Below are 20046 nucleotides of genomic sequence, written 5' to 3' on the forward strand. Positions count from 1 at the left end.
GGGGACCTTATAGAGACGTATAAAATTATAAAAGGACTGGACAAGCTAGATGCAGGAAATATGTTCCCAATGTTGGGCGAGTCCAGAACCAGGGGCCACAGTCTTAGAATAAAGGGGAGGCCATTTAAAACTGAGGGGAGAAAAAACTTTTTCACACAGAGAGTTGTGAATTTGTGGAATTCTCTGCCACAGAGGAGGCCAAATCACTGGATGAATTTAAGAGAGAGTTAGATAAGAGCTCTAGGGGCTAGTGGAGTCAAGGGATATGGGGAGAAGGCAGGCACGGGTTACTGATTGTGGACGATCAGCCATGATCACAATGAATGGCGGTGGTGGCTCGAAGGGCCAAATGGCCTCCTCCTGCACCTATTTTCTATGTTTCTATGTTTCTAACACCCATAGTCAGGATAAAAACCCGGGTTTCTGGCACCAGAAGGCAATATCTGTACATGTATTAAATACAGATTCAATTATCACCTCCCCCTTCCCAGTTCTCCCACAGTCTTCCTGTCTCCACCTACATCCTTTCTTTGTCCCTCTCCCCTAACATCAGTCTGAAGAAGGGTCTCGAACCAAAACGTCACCCATTCCCTTTCTCCTAGATGCTGCCTGACCCGCTCCAGCATTTTGTGATACCAGTTATTAGATACGGCTGTATCTCTATTGACCCCCATTAACCCTTCCTTAACCCAGTGCTTCTTAAACTGGTGAATGGTTCACCCAAGGGTGAATGAAACTACAGGGGCGCATGAAGGGTGAATGACTTAATAATATATAAAATTATACACAAGGGAGAATAAGACGAAAATTACCAAAAAACATAAGAAAATTTAGTCGAGGGTGAATGAAATCTTGTGATAAAGACTGGAGGGTGAATGAGTTCAAGCTCTACCTTCGCCCACCTCCCCAGCTGATCACGATCCTGCTGCAATTATTGATTATATTTAAAATATTGTCAGTCCAAAGTGAGGCTGCCCTCATTAGTATCTCCGCAGTTATGCTGTTTTAATTGCCAGCGTGCAGTTCATGTACGTGTGTTTTGCTTTTACAGCTGTATCATTTTGTAGGTTTGCCATTCACACAGGTTTTAACCATCAAGCTGCAGAATTATTCAGGGCCAGGTCCTTCCACCCACCTTCCACTCCGAACTTTAACTACCCACATATCATGCTCCACCAATTCACTGACGTCTCTGCCAACGACGACCCGAAACGTCACCCATTCCTTCTCTCCCGAGATGCTGCCTGACCTGCTGAGTTACTCCAGCATTTTGTGAATAAATCGATTTGTACCAGCATCTGCAGTTATTTTCTTATACTACTGGTATGTAGGTTAATTGGCTTGGTATAAACGTAAATTGTCTCTCGTGTGTGTAGGATAGTGTAAGTGTGCAAGGATCGCTGGTCGGTGCGGACTAGGTGGGCCGAAGGGCCTGTTTTCACGCTGCATCTATTAAACTAAGCAAAACAATCCCATTTTGTCCCGATTCCCGTGCTGACCTTTCTGTCCTGGGCCTCATCCATGGCCAGTGAGACCACACACAAATTAGAGGAACAGCACCTCGTGTTTGGCTTGGGTAGTATATAATCCAGTGGTATGAACATTGACTTCTCCAACTTTAGATGATCTCCCGGTGGCTCAGCACTTCACCTCCCCCTCCCACTCCCAGTCTGACCTTTCTGTCATGGGCCTCCTCCAGTGCCATAGTGAGGCCCACCGGAAATTGGAGGAACAGCACCTCATATTTCGCCTGGGCAGCTTGCAGCCCAGCAGTATGAACATCGACTTCTCCAACTTTAGATAGTTCTTCTGTCCCTCTCTTCCCCTCCCCCTTCCCAGATCTCCCTCTATCTTCCTGTCTCCACCTATATCCTTCCTTTGTCCCGCCCCCCTGACATCAGTCTGAAGAAGGGTCTCGACCCGAAACGTCGCCCATTCCTTCTCTCCTGAGATGCTGCCTGACCTGCTGAGTTACTCCAGCATTTTGTGAATAAATACCTTCGATTTGTAAAAGCATCTGCAGTTATTTTCTTACACTATATAATCCAGTGATATGAGCATTGAATTCTCTAATTTCAGGTATCTTCGACAAACGCTCCCCTCCCTCTCCTTAGCACTCTTCTTCCACCAAAGGCCCATTAAACAGTTCCACAGTTACATAGAAACATAGAAACATAGAAAATAGGTGCAGAAGGAGGCCACTCGGCCCTTCGAGCCAGCACTGCCATTCATTGTGATCATGGCTGATCATCCACGATCAGTAACCCGTGCCTGCCTTCTCCCCATATCCCTTGATTCCACTAGCCCCTAGAGCTCTATCTAACTCTCTTTTGAATTCATCCAGTGAATTGGCCTCCACTGCCCTCTGTGGCAGAGAATTCCACAAATTCACAACTCTCTGGGTGAAAAAGTTTCTTCTCACCTCAGTTTTAAATGGCCTCCCCTTTATTCTTAGACTGTGGTCCCTGGTTCTGGACTCCCCCAACATTGGGAACATTTCTCCTGCATCTAGCTTTTCATAATTTTATACATCTCTATAAGAGACGTGTGTATTTTATACACCTCTCTACGTCTCTATGTTCACAATGATGGACCCCTCTTGGCATCGTACGGGAATTTTCTATCTCCATTCACTTCCCCCGTCAGTCTGAAGAAGGCACCAACCAGAAAGGTCACTTGTCCATTTCCCCCAGATTTGAAACAAGAACAGCAGTGATATTTTTAGTTTAATGCAAATAAATTGCTGTCATGTAATCGGATTACTTTTAAAAGCATAGAAAGATTATTTAGAACTAATTCATCATCAGTTTCCCCCACTGGGTTTCCCTTCCTTGCTCCACTGCTCTCTTCATCCTTCCTCTCCCACCTCCCCACCCTCTCTCCCCTCCCCACCCATCCCCTCCCTTCCCCCTCCACTCCATCCCCTTCCTCTCTCCCCACCCCACCCCATCCTCTCTCCCCTCCACACCCCCTCCCCTCCGTCTCCCCCTCCCACACTCTATGTCCTGTCCCCCCTCCCCACCCCATCCCCTCCCTCTCCCCCTCCTATCCTCTTCCTCTCCCCCTCCCCACCCCATCCCCTCCTCTCCCCCTCCCACCCCATCCCCTCCCTCTCCCCCTCTCTCATCCTGTCCCCCCTCCCCACCCCATCCCCTCCTCTCCCCCTCCCCAACCCCATCCACCCCTCTCCCCCCTCCCCACCCTCTCTCCATCCTGTCCCCCCTCCCCACCCCATCCACCCTCTCCCCCTCCCCACCCCATCCACCCCTCTCCCCCCTCCCCATCCTCTCCCCGTCCTGTCCCCCATCCCACCCCATCCCCTCCCTCTCACCCCCCACCCCATCCTCTCCCTCTCCCCCCACCCCACCCCATCCCCTCCCTCTCCCCCCTCCCCACCCTCTCTCCATCCTGTCCCCCTCCCCACCCCATCCCCTCCCTCTCCCCCCTCCCCACCCCATCCCCTTCCTCTCTCCCCTCCACACCCCCTCCCCATCCTCTCCCCCCTCCCCACCCCATCCCCTCCCCCCTCCCCACCCCATCCCTCCCCCTCCCCACCCCATCCCCTCCCCCTCCCCACCCCATCCCCTCCCTCTCCCCCTCCCACCCCATCCCCTCCCCCACCCCATCCCCTCCCCCTCCCCTCCCCCTCCCACCCCATCCCCTCCCCCTCCCCACCCCATCCCCTCCCTCTCCCCCCTCCCCACCCCACACATTTCCCAACCCTTCACTGCCACCTCCATTGCCTAAAGAAGGGATTAGTCGCTGGAAACTGATTTTCCATTGAATACAGTTTCTGCCAAGACCCCTATGCATACTGCAGTTGCAACATGATTACCACTTGTCTGATTTCATATATTTAATTTACTTGGCATAAATTTAATTTGATTTCCTCAGTCAAGTTAAAAGCCATCTGTAATTGATTAATTTTCAGCATGATTTTATATACTGTAATTAATCATTTTATTTTGTGATTATGGTCGGAATTTTTGAAGGGGACAGATGAATTTCCTAACAAGTAGTTTAATATAGTCAAACAAAGGCAAAAATAAAAATCCAAATTGGCAAAAAGCTATAAAGCTGGAATTGTCCCTGTGGCTATTATTCAGTCTGGAGGGAGGTACATGGCAGAGCCCTCTATGGGTCAGTGCACAAACTGCAACTGCCTATTTAAACTGTTTGTCGCAGTACAGAGTGAAATCTAAAAACCTGCAGAAAACTCTAAACTTTTAAATAGTTTAGTTTAGAGATACAGCGCGGAAACAGGCCCTTTTGGCCCACCAGGTCCGCGCCGACCAGCGATCCCCACACATTAACACCACCCTACACACACGAGGGATATTTTTTACACGATACCAAGCCAGTTAAACTGGAAACTTGTACGTCTTTGGAGTGTGGGAGGAAACCGAAGATCTCGGAGAAAACCCACGCAGGTCACGGGGAGAACGTACAAACTCCGTGCAGGCAGCACCCGTAGTCGGGATCGAACCCGGGTCTCCGGCGCTGCAAGCGCTGTAAGGCAGTAACTCTACCGCTGCGCCACCGCAGTTAAATTGAAAAGACGATATTAAAACACTACAAAGGATGTAGACAGTCGGGATACGTGACACGTACAATTCTGAGCAAAAAAGTAGTCCCGAAACGATGTAAGTTGACATTTTAAAGGTGTCTCGTCCCGCAAATCTTCGTATGTCCACAGTAGTAAATACCATAAATAGGATGTGTAGGAAAGAACTGCAGATGCTGGTTTATACCGAAGAAACGCACAAAATGCTGGAGGAACCCAGCGGGTCAGGCAGCATCCCTGGAGAGAAGGAATGGGTGACGTTTTGGGTCGAGAATGTAGAATGAACCATCTTCGTCTCTTTTGATCTGTCGTTTCCACACCTTGCCCTTCCAATACAATACCATACAATATATCTTTATTGTCATTGTACAGGGGTACAACGAGATTGGGAATGCGCCTCCCATACGATGCAATAATTTAATTAGCTAGTCAGTATTAATTTAAACAACCCAATGAAACAAAATTAGAAACAGTTTTAAACAGAATAAAGTGCAAGTAGATCTGTGCCGGTTCACTGTGCGATGTGACCATCCGGCTCAGCTCAGCAGGACCGGTTCATAGTAGCTATGGCCCTGGGGATGAAGCTGTTCCTGAGTCTGGAGGTGTGGGCGTAGAAGGCCTTGTAGGGTCTGCCCGATGGTAGAATTTTGAACAGACTGTTGCAGGGGTGTGAAGAGTCTTTGTGGATGCTGGTGGCTTTTCTGAGGCATCGTGTGTTGTAGATGCCCTCCAAGGCTGGTAGCTCTGTTCTGATGTTCCTCTGAGCTCTATGGACTACCCGCTGAAGAGCTTTTCTCTCTGCCTCCGTGCAGCTGAGGTACCACACAGGGATGCCATGTGTTAGGATGCTCTCTATGGTGCAGCGGTAGAAGGTCGTCAGCAGCTGTTGGGGCAGACCGCACTTTTTCAGTGTTCTCAGGTAGAACAGTCATTGCTGTGCCTTCTTGACCAGCGCAGCAGTGTTATTGGACCATGTTAGGTCCTCCGAAATGTGAGCCATATCTCCAGTCTCCCTCTAGAGGTCTCAAGAGGGGTCTTGACCCGAAACTTCACCTATTCCTTTTCTCCATATATGGGATTAGGGGTTTTAAAAACAGTAGCATAAGACAATGGTGAATCTTCATGACTCATTAGTCCACCTTGATCACACAAGGACGCAGAGGCTTTGAAAAGGCCACCAGAATAATTTACCAGAGTAGGTCATGATATGAGAGATTACAGTTACTTGGAGAAACTGGGATTGTTCTCCTCACAACATGAAAAGATTGTACTTGATTTAGTGGAGAGTCATTTAAGAAGACACAGTGTGGCACGGTGGCGCAGCGGTAGAGTTGCTGCCTCACAGCGAATGCAGCGCCGGAGACCCGGGTTTGATCCCGACTACGGGTGCTGTCTGTACGGAGTTTGTACGTTCTCCCCGTGACCTGCGTGGGTTTTCTCCGAGATCTTCGGTTTCCTCCCACACTCCGAAGAAGTACAGGTTTGTAGGTTTATTGGCTTGGTAAATGTAAAAATTGTCCCTAGTGGGTGTAGGATAGTGTTAGTGTGCGGGGATCGCTGGTCGGTGCGGACCCGGTGGGCCGAAAGGGCCTGTTTCTGCGCTGTATCTCTAACCTAACCTAAACTAAACAAAACTAAACTAAACTAAACTAAACTAAACTAAACTAAACTAAACTAAACTAAACTAAAAAGACAATCTGGAGTAGTTAGTGAGGAGAATGGGTGTGTAGGTTGACAGAGGATCAGGACATAAGGATATTTGCAAAATGGGTGGATGGTGTAGGAGTGAATGCAAAGAAAATTACTTATTGGACAACGTGTCTGGAAAACGATTGCCAGCCCAGACTCGCTGCCAGTGGGGCAGGTGCGGTCGGGCACTGTTTAATGCCAAAGCAAGTCCCACATTTCCAGTTAATACTACATCGGTGGCGGAAAATGCTTGTGCCATTGGCATCATGCTGCACAGACAATGTGAATGTTTAGTTTAGTTTAGTTTAGTTTAGAGATACAGCACAGAAACAGGCCCTTCAGCCCACTGAGTCCACACAGTCAGTGAGTTGTGAATCTGTGAAATTCTCTGGCTCAGAAGGCAGTGGAGGCCAATTCTCTGAATGCATTCAAGAGAGAGCTAGATAGAGCTCTTAGGGATAGCGGAATCAGGGGGTATGGGGAGAAGGCAGGAACGGGGTACTGATTGAGAATGATCAGCCATGATCACATTGAATGGCTGTGCTGGCTCGAAGGGCCGAATGGCCTCCTCCTGCACCTATTGTCTATTGTCACAGACCAGCGATCCCTGCACATTAACACTACCCTACACACACTAGGGATCATTTTACATTCATAACCAAGCCAATTAACCTACAAACCAGTACGTCTTTGGAGTGTGGGAGGAAAACGAAGATCTCGGAGAAAACCCATGCAGGTCACGGGGAGAACGTACAAACTCCGTACAGACAGCGGCCATAGTCGGGATGGAACCCGGGTCTCTGGTGCTGTAAGGCAGTAACTCTACCGCTGCGCCACCGTGCCGCCATGCTTATGCTCCTAATGCTTATGGCTCTAATGCTTGGAGAACCCAGTGCGAAATCTGCAATCACAATTGATGATCATATTTTTGAAATAATTCCATGATGCAACAGAAATAAAATGTGGTAATACACAGTGGAATTTGTTATGTGCCTTCAATGATTTTCTCTGCAGCCTTGTTGGCTTGTAGATATAGTGTAGCCTTGTTGGCTTGTAGATATAGTATAGTATACAGTAGCCCTACAATGTACTTGCCATTAGACACATTGTCCCAGATTGTATAATTACTGTTAAGTTTTTTGTCTTCTTGCAAATGTCTTCTATGCTAAATGTCTTCCCAGCAACCTTGAAATATCTTCATGTTCACCATGCAAAAGATTCTTTGACTTGTGCTCACCAACCGTCAGAGAGAGAGAGAGAAATGTATCTTTGGTGCCCATGGATGAAAGAAGTTTGCAGGTAGATCGGGTGTTGAAGAAGTCTTTTGTCTTGCAGGCCTCTGACAATTGAGTACAGAAGACAAAATGTGTAGGAAGGAACCACAGACGCTGGTTTACACTAAAGATAGACACAAAATGCTGGAGTAGCTCAGCGGGACAGGCAGCATCTCTGGAGAGAAGGAATGAGTAGTGATGACATTTCGGGTCTGAAGAAGGGTCTCGATCCGAAACGTCACCCATTCCTTCTCTCCTGAAGATGCTGCCTGACCTGCTGAGTTACTCCAGCATTTTGTGAAATAAATACCTTTGATTTGTACCAGCATCTGCAATTGTTTTCTTATGCTCCCCTTTCCTGATCCCTCTTCAAATGTTTCAAGTTCACTGGAAACTGGACACCAGTACGCGAGGTTCGTTCGCTTCCTCGATACTGATAGCGATACGATACGATACGATACGATACGATACGATACGTACGATACGGTACGATACGATACGATACGATACGATACGATACGATATGATATGATAATGATACGATAATGATACATCGTGGAGCTAGAGGCTAACGATACGATACGATATGATACGGATACGATACGATACGATATGATAAGATACGATACGATACGATATGATACGATACGATACGATAACGATAACGATAACGATATGATACGATACGGTACGATACGATACGATATGATACAATATGATATGATATGATATGATAATGATACGATACGATACGATAACGATAACGATAACGATAAGATACGATACGATACGATAACGATATGATACGATACTGATACGATACGATACGGTACGATACGATACGATATGATACAATATGATATGATATGATAATGATACGATACGATACGATACGATAACAATATGATACGATACGATACATACGATATGATACGATATGATACAATATGATACAATATGAAAACGATACGATACGATAATGATGCAATGCGATACGATACGATATGATAGAACTTTATTTATCCCAGGAGGGAAATTCATCAGCCAACAATCATAAAACACAAGATACATGAAACATGAAATTAAAGTGATGAGTGGAAAGGATTGGGGATGTACAAAGATTGGGGAGGGGGGGGGGGGGGGGGGGGGAGGGGGGGGGGAGGGGGGGGGAGGGGAGTCAGTCTCAGTCTACCCCACGACAGAAGGGGGAGGAGTTGTACAGTTTGATAGTCACAGGGAAGAAGGATCTCCTGTGGCATTCTGTCCTACTCCATCTCATCATTATTTGATATCCGGCCTGGAATGGTGGTGTCGTCTGCGAATTTGAAATTTGAATTAGATTTGTACATGACTCCGGTAACCAGAGACTATCTACTTCATTGGTGACCCCCGGACTATCTTTGATCAGACTTTACTGGCTTTACCTTGCGCTAAACATTATTCCCTTATAATTTATCTGTACACTGTAAATGGCTCGGTAGCAATCATGCATTGTCTTTCTGCTGACTGGATGGCACGCAACAAAAGCTTTTCACTGTACCTCGGGACACGTGACAATAAACTGAACTGCACTAAAATTTATTACACAGCTACGTAACATCCAAAAATGTCCAGCACCATCAATGCTCTGACTGTGCTAGATGATTGGAGTTTTACTGTGAAGGGAATCGTGAGGAAGCAGAATAGGTTTGATCTAGCAACTCATTAGGTGGATAAAAGTAACACGTGTTCCAACGGGAATTTCTGCGGGAAAAAACTAATGTTACGACTTTGGAAAGATTGTAAGGCCAACAGAGGCAATCACTGCTATGAATGAAGTAATCAAAATGTGTGTTTAGAGATAAAGCGCGGAAACAGGCCCACCGGGTCCGCGCCGCCCAGCGATCCCCGCACATTAACACTATCCTATACCCACTAGAGACAATTGTTACATTTACCAAGCCAATTAACCTGCAAACCTGTACATCTTTGGAGTGTGGGAGGAAACCAAAGATCTCTGAGAAAACCCACGCAGGTCACGGGGAGAACGTACAAACTCGTACAGACAGCACCCGTAGTCGGGATGGAACCTGGTTCTCCGGCGCTGCATTCGCTGTAAGGCAGCAACTCTACCGCTGCGCCACCGCTGTGAATAAAGTAATCAAAATGTGTGCAGTGACACTTGCAGAATGAGGTGCTACAAGTCCCTTCCAGGTGAGGCAGAGGTTCATGTGCAAATCCTCTAGTCTCATCCACTGCATTCGATGTTCCCGATGTGGCCTCCTTTACTTCGTCGAAACCAAGTGTAGACTGGGCAACCATTTTGCCAAACATTTGCACTTGGTGTGCCAAGGACTGCGTGATCTCCTGGTTGACAACCACGTTAACTCCCCTTCCCATTCCCATTCTAATCTTTCCGTCCTGGGCATCCTCCAGGGCCAGTGTGAGGCCACACGGAAACTGGAGGTATAGAAACGTAGAAACATAGAAAATAGGTGCAGGAGGAGGCTATTCGGCCCCATCGAGCCAGCACCGCCATTCATTGTGATCATGGCTGATCACCCACAATCAGTAACCTGTGCCCAACTTCTCCCCATATCCCTTGATTCCACTAGCCCCCAGAGCTCTATCTAACTCTCTCTTAAATTCATCCAGTGATTTGGCCTCCACTGCCTTCTGTGGCAGAGAATTCCACAAATGCACAACTCTCTGGGTGAAAAAGTTCCTTCTCACCTCAGTTTTAAATGGCCTCCCCTTTATTCTAAAACTATGGCCCCTGGTTCTGGACTCCCCCAACATTGGGAAAAAATTTCCTGCATCTAGCTTGTCCAGTCCTTTTATAATTTTATATGTCTCTATAAGATCCTCTCTTATCCTTCTAAACTCCAATGTATACAAGCCTAATCTTTTTAATCTTTCCTCATATGACAGTCCCGCCATCCCAGGGATCAATCTCGTGAACCTACGCTGCACTGCCTCAATTACAAGGATGTCCTTCCTCAAATTAAGAGACCAAAACTGTACACAATACTCCAGATGTGGTCTTACCAGGACCCTATACAACTGCAGAAGAATCTCTTTACTCCTATACTGAAATCCTCTCGTTATGAAGGCCAACATGCCATTAGCTTTCTTCACAGCTTGCTGTACCTGCACGCCAACTTTCAGTGACTGGTGTACAAGGACACCCAGGTCTCGCTGCACTTCCCCTTTACCTAACCTGACACCATTGAGATAATAATCTGCCTCCTTGTTTTTGCCGCCAAAGTGGATAACCTCACATTTATCTACATTATACTGCATCCGCCATGCATCTGCCCACTCACTCAACCTGTCCAGGTCACCCTGCAACCTCCTAACATTCTCTTCGCAGTTCACACTGTGACCCAGCTTTGTGTCATCCATAAACTTGCTAGTGTTACTTCTAATTCCTTCATCCAAATCATTAATATGTGTAGTTGTGGCCCCAACACCGAGCCTTGCGGCACTCCACTCGCCACTGCCTGCCATTCTGAAAAGGACCCTTTTACTCCTACTCTTTGCTTCCAGTCTGCCAACCAATTCTCTATCCATGTCAACACCCTACCCCCAATACCATGTGCTCTAATTTTGCTCACCAATCTCCCGTGTGGGACCTTATCAAAGGCTTTCTGAAAGTCTAGATACACTACATCCACTGGCTCCACTTCATCCATTTTACTTGTCACATCCTCAAAAAATTTCCGAAGATTAGTCAAGCATGATTTCCCTTTCATAAATCCATAGCACGTCACATTCCGTTTGGTTAGCTTAGAACCTAATGGTATGAACATTTAATTCTCCAATTTTAGATAACTAACCTACAAGATCACTTGGGTGGGAGATCAATCCCGATGAAATGTTGATTCATGTTCAGTCTGAAGAAGGGTCTCAGCCCAAAACCACATCCATTCCTTCCCTCCAGAGATGCTGCCTGTCCTGCTGAGTTACTCCAGCGTTTTGTGTCTATCTTCGGTTTAAACCAGCATTTATTGTTCCTTCCTGCACAGGTTGATTCATGTGCCATGCAATGATAAGAAAGTGGCTCACAAGCCTTGTTTGCCATACAACTGTGCCAGTAAGAAATTGATATGACTGTCCTGGTAAGAAATGTTGGTTACTTTCACCTCTATGGATGATTAGTCTCACCAAAAAGGCAAAGCAAGATGTACAGCCGAGAGGTAGACATGCTGTCCTTATGCACATGAGCCAACTATCTTACTCAGCTATGCTGCCAAATCTGGTAAAACAGTCTTAAACAAGTTTGAGTTATTTGTGAAATTAGTGAGTGAAACTGATGCCAAATGCTCAAGACAGTGGAACATCTGTGTTGTTCAAGGATGGCTGATAAATCTGACATGACCAAGAAACCGGAAACGTTACCTCCATCATCGTTACTTTTTTGCATATCTTTCATTCATTTGTTCCATATCTCTTACATCATCATTGATATCTCCCATTTCCCTTTCCCCTGACTCTCAGTCTGAAGACGGGTCTAAACCCGAAACGTCACCTATTCCTTTTCTCCAGAGATACTGCCTGACCCGCTGTGTTACGCCTACTATTTGTGTTTATCTTCAGTTTAAACCAGCATCTGCAGTTCCTCCCTACACCATAAATAACTCCACTGATTCCATTTTGGTACTTGGCTACAATAAAGACTTGTGAATTAGATTAGATCGTTTTCATGTTTCATCAGTTCTATCGTATCGTATAGTAAAAGCTTTGCAAAGAGGTCTGTATTCTAGGTATTTATTCGCAAAATGCTGGAGTAACTCAGCAGGACAGGCAGCATCTCTGGAGAGAAGGAATGGGTGACATTTCGGGTCGAGACCCTTCTTCAGACCGACCTGAAACGTCACCCATTCCTTGTCTCCAGAGATGCTGCCTGACCCGCTGAGTTACTCCAGCATTTTGTGTCTATCTTTTATTGATGAGGACACTGCGAGAAGTCGATGCAGGTCTCTAACTAAAACGACAGTATTTTTCATGTGTTGACCAAAATCCTATTCAGATTCAGATGACTATATTGCCAGATGCAGCAAGGAACATCTGTTCACATGGAACTCACAGATTAAACACGCATACAGTCGGGATAAATACAACAAGACCAAAACAGCAGAATGGTGCAAGATTGTCGTCCAATTTCGAAGTAGAGTAAAACAAATTAAAATACAATTGTTATTGGGTAAGTCCACATCTGACAAATGGGTGTCGTTTAAAGGCGAGTTGATCAAAGCTCAACACCAGCATGTTCCAGTAACGAGGAGGGATAAGGATGACAAAATAATGGGATCTAATCATGGAAAATAATGGAAATAAATGGTCCACATTTCCAACTATTTATCTCATGTCTTGAAATTCGATTATGTAGTGAAAACCATCTGATCACTAAATGGTGGACATTTGTCAGAAAAGTGCTGACCTACTGCATCTTTAATAACTTGCAAAGTTGATTCTCCTTTTTCCACGCATTCAGTAAACTAACAGATAAAAGCATCGAGTTGTGCCCAATAACATCCAATGGCATGGAGTACTAGTTTATTCAAAGGTAGACACAAAATGCTGGAGTAACTCAGTGGAACAGGCAGCATCTCTGGAGAGAAGGAATGGGTGACGTTTCGGGTCAAGACCCTTCTTCAGACTCCAGCATTCTGTGTCTACCTTCGATTTAAACCAGCATCTGCAGTTCTTTCCTGCTAGTTTATTCAAGTTCAGTAGCAATGCACAGCCAGACATTGGATCCCACTTTGAGAGGGTGACGATACGGGTCGAGACCCTTCTTCAGACCCGAAACGTCACCCATTCCTTCTCTCCAGAGATGCTGCCTGACCCGCTGAGTTACACCAGAATTTTGTTTCTATCGTCGGTGTCATCCAGCATCTGCAGTTCCTTCCTACACGGATTCCACTTTGCTGATTTTTCCAAGTGCAATGGTATTAATTTGAATCATTAAGTGTCAAAATGGAGTCAATTTTTTTTTAAGTGGAATTATTGCTGCAAAGATGTTTCGGAAAATAACTGCAGATATCACTGCAAAAATCGAAGGTATCACAAAATGCTGGAGTAACACAGCAGGTCAGGCAGCATCTAGGAGAGAGGGAATGGGTGACATTTCGGGTCGAGACCCTTCTTCAGTCTGAAGAAGGGTGTCGACATGAAACTTCACCCATCCCCCCTCTCCTAGATGCTGCCTGACCTGCTGAGTTACTCCAGCATTTTGTGATAGCTTGCTGCAAAGAATATTGGCCCTGGATGTTCCATTGTGGTTAGTGCTCATGCTGATAATATTTTAACAGTGGCTCAGCGGTAGAGTTGTTGCCTTACAGCACCAGTGATCCGGCTATGGGTTCTTGCCTGTGCGGAGTTTGTACGTTCTCCCACTGACCTGCGTGTGATTTCCCCAAGAACTTCGGTTTCCGCCCACACTCCAAAGACGCACAGGTTTGTAGGTCAGTTGGCTTGGTATAAATGCAAAAAAAAATTGTCCCTAGTATAGGACAATGTTAATGTGCGGGGATCGCTGGTCGGTGCTGACTCGGTGGGCCACAGGGCCTTTTTTCGGCGCTGTATCTCGAGCCTAAACTATAACTGAATTTTGTTGCAGGCCTGATAACTTTGTTTTCAGCTTTGCAACACAGTGAATCCTGAGGAGGAGGTATTGGGACATGATGTTCTGCTGCCCCATTTCTGTGGCAACAATTATTTGTCACTCCCAGCAGAACCATGTTCTATTTGCAATATTTGTTCAAATCCTCTATTTCAAAGGGTCATGTTGTAATTTCTGGGGACAACAGTGCAAAACTGTGAAGGCACGCACTTCAAGCACAGCACGGCGGGTAATTAGTCGTATTATGGCGAGTCCGAAACTTGTAAGTTGTAGACGAAGTTTATTGCAGCCGCAATACACGAATACAAAGCCAAAACAACAAGTTACAGGACAACCAATATAAACTTACTGTCTTCCTTGAAGACTTCCCGAACTGGCTAAATCGGGCGCCAAACGCGCACCTGACATCGCTGGCCAATCAGCGATGTCGTTCCCTGGACCAATCCCCACGGTCGCGCTCCCACGTGACCTCGCTGGCCAATCCGAGGGTTCGACGACCTGGACCATTCTCTATGGTCGCTACATGACCCCCCCCAGAACCCGAGGTGCGGAACCTAGCAGGGAGCCGGATTTCGCGACCATAACGAGTACGGAGAGGGACAGCCTGAACCACAGGAGCCGGAGGTTCCGGACTTGGTGGAACAGCCGGCACGGGAGGTTCTGGAGGAACTACCGGCACAGGGGGTCCTAGAGGAACTGCCAAAACGGGGGGTCCTAGGGGAACTGCCGAAACGGGGGGTCCTGGAGGAACTGTCGGAACGGGGGTTTGTGGACTGGGCGGAACTAACGGAGGTCGGCCTCTTCTAGGGGTTTGACCGACCAGGACTGGTTGATCCGGGTCCAAATGGGCAGGTTTGAGCCGGGACACCGAGACGAGTTCACTCTTGCCGCCCATGTCTAAGGTGAAAGTAGCCGTTCCCTTACGTAAAACCCGGAACGGCCCTTGATAGACTCTCTGCAACGGGGCGAGATGGGCATCTTTACGCAAAAAAACAAACTCACAGTCCTTCAGGGAAGACGGTTCATGTACCATAGGACATCCATGACGTGAAGTTGGTACTGGAGCCAGGGAGCCCACCCGTTCCCGGAGAGATGCTAACGCTGCTGGGACTGTAGGGAGCAGGGCTGAAGGGTCCGGAAACAGATCTCCGGGTACTCGAAGGGTCGAGCCATATACCAGCTCTGCGGACGACGCACCGAGATCTGGCTTAGGAGCAGTCCGGATGCCCAAAAGAACCCAAGGGAGTTGGTCTACCCAGTCCGGGCCTTCAAGCCTTGCACTGAGGGAAGCCTTAAGTTGGCGGTGGAACCTTTCTACGAGTCCATTTGCCTGGGGGTGATATGCAGTTGTGGGTTGTAATTTGGACCCGTACAGTTCCGCCAGCGCGGCCCAGAGGGACGAAGTGAACTGTGGCCCTCTGTCAGTTGTAATAACTGCCGGGACCCCGAAACGAGCTACCCAATGAAGGGCCAAAGCCCTAGCACAAGACGCGGACGAAATATCAAACAATGGGAAAGCCTCTGGCCACCGGGTGAACCGATCCACCACCGTGAGGAGGTGGGTGTAGCTCCGGGAGGAAGGCAAAGGCCCGACCAAATCCACGTGGATGTGGAAAAAACGAAAAGCCGGGACTTCGAAATCCTGTACGGGGGGCTGGACGTGGCGCTGGACTTTAGCGGTCTGACAGGGCACGCAGGAACGTGCCCACCCCGCTACCTGTTTCCGCAGGCCATGCCAGACAAACCTCGCTGCCACCAAGGCAGAGGTGGAGCGGATGGACGGGTGCGCCAGCCCATGAATGGCATCGAAAACCCGGCGCTGAAGGGAGGGCGGTACTACCGGCCTGGGACGAGGAAGAGAAACATCGCACCAGACTTTCGTGCCCTCCGACCCACAAGCTACCTGGGCCAACTTCAATCCCGAAGTGGTGGACTGGTACGTCGAAACGGTATCCGCCAGGAGCTGTGCCTCCGCGAGCTCCTGGGGATCCACTTCGCAGTCCACCGCCGAAATAGGGGGAAAAGCAGGTCTAGACAGGGCGTCCGCAACGGCATTAAGCCTACCCGCGATATGACGGACATCTGTGGTAAATTCGGAGATAGCAGTCAGGTGCCGCTGCTGGCGGGCCGACCATGGGTCAGACAATTTCAAAAAAGCAAATGTTAATGGCTTGTGGTCCGTAAAGGCCACAAATGGGCGGCCCTCGAGGAAATACCTGAAATGACGGACAGCTAAATAGAGAGCTAGAAGCTCCCGGTCAAATGCGCTATATTTCAGCTCGGCCGAATTTAGTTGCCGGCTGAAAAACGCTAAAGGCTGCCAACGGCCACCAACCTGCTGCTCCAGAACCCCCCCCACCGCCACGTCAGAGGCGTCAACCGTCAGGGCCGTGGGGGCGGAGGGGCTCGGATGGACCAACATGGTGGCGTCTGCCAAGGCTGCCTTAGCTGCCGTAAAAGCCGACTCTGCGGCCGGGGACCACAACAACTCTACCGGATTCCCTGCAAGGCATTGGAAAAGCGGGCGCAGAACTCGCGCCGCTGCCGGAACGAATCTATGGTAGAAATTAACCATGCCTACGAACTCCTGCAGACCTTTAACTGTGGTGGGCCTGGGAAAAGCCCGGATAGCCTCCACCTTCTCGGGTAAAGGGACGGCGCCGGCAGGAGTAATTCTGTGCCCTAGAAAATCGAGAGCGGGCAGGCCGAATTGACATTTGGAGGGTTGGATAATGAGCCCGTGGTCTTGGAGCCGCTGGAACACGGTCCGCAAATGGGCCTGGTGTTCCTGCACTGAGGGGCTGGCTACCAGGATGTCGTCCAAATAAATAAACAAAAAGGGTAAACCCCGGCCCACGCGGTCCATCAGTCGCTGGAAAGCCTGTGCCGCGTTCTTTAAACCGAAAGGCATACGCAACCATTCAAACAACCCGAACGGAGTAATAGTTGCAGTTTTTTGTATGTCCTCCGGTCGCACCGGAATCTGATGGTATCCTCGCACCAAATCGATTTTGGAAAACACCACCGCTCCTTCCAGGCCAGATGAAAAGTCCTGTAGGTGCGGTATGGGGTAGCGATCAGCCGTGGTGATAGCATTGAGACGCCGATAATCGCCACATGGCCTCCACCCCCCAGATGCCTTGGAGACCATGTGTAACGGCGAGGCCCACGGGCTGTCAGACTGACGGACAATTCCCATTTCCTCCATCTTCCGGAACTCCGCCCTTGCCACCACCAGTTTGTCTGGCGGTAGTCTCCTGGCCCGAGCGAAAACGGGAGGGCCTTCGGTGCGGATGTGATGGACCACACCGTGCTTAGCCGAAGGTGCGTCGAAACGTTGGACGAGCAGCTCTGGGAACTCTGCCAGAATTGCAGCATACGAGTCGGGGGCCGCGACGACGGCCTGGACAGTAGGGCTGGGCGAGGAGGCGATTGTCGGAGCGACGTGCTCATCTTCGGCAGAGGGTCGGAGGTCGTTACCGCGGACATCAGGAACCAGTGAAAAAGCCCAGAGAAAATCTGCGCCCAGGATCGCTTGTTTGACGTCGGCTATGATGAATGGCCATTCGTACGTGCGGAAGCCTAACACAAGGGACATCTTCCGTGTACCGAAAGTGCGAATTGGGCTGCCATTAACCGCGATGAGGGTGGGACCTGTCTTACCCGATCTGGTTTCGAGGTCGGTCGGCGGCACTATGCTGACGATGGCTCCCGTGTCGACCAAAAATTCTGTGTCCGTGAATCGATCATGGACATAGAGGCGCCGGTTCTGGCCAATCGTAACTGCCCCTATGTACGATCGGCCGAGGCATTTCCCGCGAAGGTACAAGGCAAACGACAGTTGCGGGATTCGTTACCCCATCGTAGGTGATAATAGCACCAGCCGCGCTTGTGCGGATCTTTTTGGCGGGCTTTCGGAGAATTGGCGGGAGACGTGGCGCCATCTTGCTGTCGCTGTGGCGTGGTCACCGATGTCGAGACTTTGTTGATCGAACCACTTGCCTTGTTTTTTGCCGCCATGAGCGCGTCCGCTTTCGCTGCATATGCTTCGGGGTCCTTAAAAGAACAATCCGTAAGCAGCAGTCGGACATCCTCGGGAAGTTTCTCGCGGAATGCCTGTTCAAACATCGGGCAATCCGTATGCTCACCGGCTAGCACCATCATTTCAGCCATGAGGACGGAAGGCAGTTTGTCTCCAAGCTCCGGTAGGTGCAGAAGTTTTGCCGCACCACCATGCTTATTTAACCCGAAGGTTCGCAGTAATACCTTCTTCATGGTTTCATACTTGTCTTCCGCAGGTGAATTTACGATGAACCGCATCACGCGCTTGGTTGTGTCCGGCGATAGAGCGCTGACGAGGTAGAAGTACTTCGTAGAATCGTCCGACACCTTCTTTATATGGAATTGGGCCTCGGCGTGGATAAACCAAGCTTGCGGTGCGTACGTCCAAAATAACGGAAGATGAACGCCTGCCGCGCTTGACTCCGGTGTGCCCTGCTCGGTCATCGTCAACGAGGCGTCGGGTTCCTCTCAGTCGGTGATCGTCCAGATCACGTTCGGGGTCACCAATATGGCGAGTCCGAAACTTGTAAGTTGTAGACGAAGTTTATTGCAGCCGCAATACACGAATACAAAGCCAAAACAACAAGTTACAGGACAACCAATATAAACTTACTGTCTTCCTTGAAGACTTCGCCGAACTGGCTAAATCGGGCGCCAAACGCGCACCTGACATCGCTGGCCAATCAGCGATGTCGTTCCCTGGACCAATCCCCACGGTCGCGCTCCCACGTGACCTCGCTGGCCAATCCGAGGGTTCGACGACCTGGACCATTCTCTATGGTCGCTACAGTATAATACTTACCAGACTAGACCACGCCCACAGATTAGTGTGTAGGAAGGAACCGCAGGTGCTGGTTTAAACCGAAGATGGACGCAAAGTGCTGGAGTAACTCAGCGGGTCAGGCAGCATCTCTGGAGAGAAGGTGTAGGTGACGTTTCAGGTTGAGGCCCTTCTTCAGACTGAGAACAGGAGATATAGATGGTGATGTTGAGAGACGTAGAACAAATGAATGAAAGATATACCAAGGAAGTAGTCCATGGTTCATATGGTCATAAGGAATAGTAGTAGAATTAGCCCAAATCTAGTCCCCCATGCAATCATGGCTGATTTATCTCTCCCTCCTTACCCCATTCTCCTGCCTTCTCCCCATAACCTCTGACACCAGTACTAATCATTGTTCACATATTAGAGTTGGGATGTATAAGAAAATAACTGCAGATGCTGGTACAAATCGAAGGTATTTATTCACAAAATGCTGGAATAACTCAGCAGGTCAGGCAGCATCTCGGGAGAGAAGGAATGGGCGACGTTTCGGGTCGAGACCCTTCTTCAGACTGATGTCAGGGGGGCGGGACAAAGGAAGGATATAGGTGGAGACAGGAAGATAGAGGGAGAACTGGGAAGGAGGAGGGGAAGAGAGGGACAGAGGAACAATCTAAAGTTGGAGGTCGATGTTCATACCACTGGGCTGCAAGCTGCCCAAGCGAAATATGAGGTGCAATTAGAGTTGGGATGACTCTGTTGTCGTTTGACGTTGAGGACATGGACACAGCAGGCAGATATCAAAGACCTGGGTGGATACAATCATCCAAGACCTCATGCAAGAAGAGTTTTCAGACAAGTGCATTCATATTTAGGTTAAGGAGTCTACTCTCAAAGAATGAATACAAATGTTCAGCACTAGCAGGGAACAGATGTCAGAACGTGCATAATGATTTCTTAGCATAGCTACATTCTCACATGAACGGGGCTATTATAAACTACACTCGTAGAAACATAGAAAATAGGTGCAGGAGGAGGCCATTCGGCCCTTCAAGCCAGCACTCATGTAGTGTTTAGGGTATTGTGA

Source organism: Rhinoraja longicauda, chromosome 6 (genome assembly GCF_053455715.1).
Source record: "Rhinoraja longicauda isolate Sanriku21f chromosome 6, sRhiLon1.1, whole genome shotgun sequence".
Classification (NCBI taxonomy): domain Eukaryota; kingdom Metazoa; phylum Chordata; class Chondrichthyes; order Rajiformes; family Arhynchobatidae; genus Rhinoraja; species Rhinoraja longicauda.